General features: G+C 42.9%; 1 protein-coding gene across 2 annotated transcripts in view; it reads right to left on the bottom strand.

Annotated features, from left to right (window-relative positions):
* lrmda (leucine rich melanocyte differentiation associated) overlaps positions 1–3,355 on the bottom strand; it is a 316,113-nt gene that overhangs the window by 46,494 nt on the left and 266,264 nt on the right. The window lies entirely within an intron of this gene.

The raw sequence follows: 3,355 nt of genomic DNA, 5'->3' as shown, positions 1-3,355 counted from the left end.
ATATATATGTTAAAGTTTACATTTAAATATTTTGGAAGGGATCAGCCTTTGCCTTTGGTGCTCGGCTCTTGTTAGGACATCATCATCCTTAGACAGCAGTAACTGCTAACTCTTGAACACATCTAAACTTTTCCTACAAAACATCAGACTTGAAGTCGCGGTCGGTGGCTGAGCTGCACTCCAAACTGCCGTAACACAGGTAACATCCATTTTGTTTTCAATGAACACACTTTGAATTTAGATTTTAAATACCATCTTCAGGAATGTTAGTAGTGTTAGCAGCCCCCTAGCAGTCGTTAGCGTTGACATCTGTCGCAAGATGATGACATCATTCTGGTTAGCTAACCGCTGCTAGCCAGATTAACTGGGATTTTACACTCAGAAAGTGAGCTAAATAATGAAAATATGTTACTGATATTTTTAGCATTTTATTTTACACCTGGTGCCCTGTATATACAGTACTTGCCTACCTAACATACCTACGCAAGTATAATATTAATATATATTTTTGTGTGTTGGTTTGCTCTGATGCCAATGTCACAAGCACTCGCAATGCCACTCGATGAATGCAGAAAGCTGCACCTTCGTGTCACCTCTTGCCAAATGAGGCAAGGACAAGTGGCATTAGTGCTGTCAATGATCCTCTGACAGCAAAACAGATACAGCTTTCACCAGGTTTTCTAAACAGACATCAAGCGCATTATTGAGGGAGGGAGGGAGGCCAAAGACGAGGCAGGGAGAGAGAAACGGAGGAGGCAGTGTTGCAGAAGGATGAGGGGTGCTCCAAGTGGTAAGTCCAATCACATAATCCAAAAAGACATTGTCAAGAGAGGAAAGAGAATGGCAACTAAGTGACAGAAAGCAGGGACAGGGACAGAGATACTGGTGCCATATTAGTGCCAAGCATATTCTGATGCCACCCTCAATTCTAACCAAACCTGACACATCGCTCTCTTTCCCCACTCTCTCTGACTCTTCAAAGTAAGCTCCACCAAGTCACACACACGCACACTCGTAGGCACCCATATGTACGCAAACACACACACATACCAGTCCCTCACAGCAGTGGTGGGTGTTCTGTCAGGCAGAGGAGCAGTGCGGCAGCAGCGGAAGCCCACAGGCCTGAGGACAAGCTCAGTCAATCTAAATCTGGACTTTGTTGTGGAGCAGTGCTCATTTCCCCTCATAGCCCAGCTACTTGAGGTGATCCAAACACTGAAGTGTGAGAAGCTGTCACCTCCGATAAAATCCAGGACCAGCTCCATGCCTGCCTGCTCCCCCGGTGTATGAGGGGTATATGCATGTGTGTGTTTGTATGTGCACATGTGTGTGTGTGCGCTTTACTGACAGTGAGGAGGCTGGGAGTGTGAAGGGGTGTGGGGGGATGAATTCCAGCTGCTGTGATTTGCCTTGGGACAAAGGTGCCACGGTTGTATAGTGGGTTTGACACCACAGGACTCGGGGTATCTCACAGTGCTCAGATCAAATGGTTGCCAGGGTCTTTCACATATTCACAGCATACCCAGCGAAAAACTCACTCTCTCCAGGAGTGGGGCCCTTAAAGAGATTACCCGCTGCGGCACCAGAACCGCAACTCCTATAAGACATTACCTAGAGGGAATATATTTGTAGGTTGCAACCAAAGCCTTTCAGAGATAACCTTCACAGATGAAGGAACTAAAGTTAAAGGCCCCTGAAGCCTTCACACTCTGCTGAGCTTGTCTCTAACCTAAGAGAAGGATCGGAGGGGCCACACTCTGTGATTCTCCACCACCAATTGGAAAGGTCCAGACAATTTGTGACCTGTAGCTCTCCAACAGCGTTAATATACACTTGCGTGCAATAAAAAGAGAAGACGAGTAAATTAAGAAAAAGAGAAGACCAAAGATCGGGGAGAGTGTCTGCTTCCCAGTGGGTGAAAAAGCACATGAATGCGACAGCTCTCCATTTCTTTACTACATTAAGCAGTGTGCTGTGTGCATAAACAACACACTCCAGTTCACTGCATTCCCCACACAGCGAGAGCTTGCTCTTATTACTGGAGGAACCAAGAGAAAGATGAGGTAGTTGAAAATAGGGTAAGGAGTAACTAAGCCAAACTCACTCTTACATAATGTCCTCTGAGGCCATGCTCATGCGTACGGGGTTCTGCCTGATGAACTGATACTTAATAACAAGTATTACAGTGCCAAAGTCAGTACTCTACACTATCCTCTGTGTATCTTAAGCAATGGATGATTGCCCTTATCCACACCCACACTTTCTAGCATTATCACATGCACACTTTCATCTCAAGCACACAAACATTGCACACAGTGAGAACAGTGGGAGAAGCCATTGAAGTGACAGATTAACAAAGTTATGTGCAGGAAAATGCTTCCATCATGCCCTGGTGGAGCAACAGCAGTGTCTTTGTACTGTATACGTCTAGTCTCTTGTTGTTTTTAATGGAGAAAACCTAATGTCTTTGTCTTCACTAAAACTAGAACCGCCAATATTTCAAAGCACCCCGAGAACAGACAAAGGAGGGTCAAGATTACTCGAGATCTTGATTTGTACTTTTTATACCAAATGTATAAAAACATTTAAAGAGACAGTGTTTTAGTTTTTGTTCTTGTTTTATGAAGTATAGTTGCACAAAAGACTTATTTATTTAAAAGATCTACCAACAACTAATAACGTTCAGAAATAGCCTGACACAATGTTTTGTTTAATTACTGTTCAGGAGCATTTGGAAGGAAAAAAAACTCAGCATAGAAAAAATAAATAAATTAGAGAATTTAATAAAAAATAAATCACACTAGCAAGAAAAGGAGGTTACCTTTCATGACAGAGCAAAGAATTATAATGTATATCTAAAAATGTATAGGATGCAATATGATCCACAGATAACTTGGTTCGATTAAAATAGCCCTAACCAGGAAAAAGATCACTGATTCTGAAAATGAATATTAATCATAACTTAAAACTGGAAAGTGCTAGTCACACCAAATTTGAAGTCAATTTATTTGAGACGTTTTTCTATTTTAAAGGGGCAATATCATGTAAAATCAACTTTTTTAAGTTTTATATCATGTTATAATGTTATACTCTCATAAAAAACATGCCCAAAGCCTTGCTTTGACTCATTCATGCATGTTTGAGAAATCCTGCAGCATTTTTAGGCAGCCATGCTGAGGAGCAAAACGACAGGTGGGGACCAGAAACGCCTTGTGGTACCAGGAATGCCTCTGGGACGTGTCTTTAAGCTGAACTTCCTCATGGCAGAGCGCCCCCCCTCCCCCACCCCACACACCCCGCCCATGACTCCTGCAAGCTCTCAGCAGTAACAAAGCAAATGAGTGAAAGTGAAACC

This window comes from Austrofundulus limnaeus, unplaced genomic scaffold (assembly GCF_001266775.1).
Source record: "Austrofundulus limnaeus strain Quisiro unplaced genomic scaffold, Austrofundulus_limnaeus-1.0 Scaffold28, whole genome shotgun sequence".
NCBI classification, from domain to species: domain Eukaryota; kingdom Metazoa; phylum Chordata; class Actinopteri; order Cyprinodontiformes; family Rivulidae; genus Austrofundulus; species Austrofundulus limnaeus.
The sequence above is the reverse complement of the archived record's forward strand: the minus strand, read 5'-3'. Positions and strand labels throughout refer to the sequence as shown.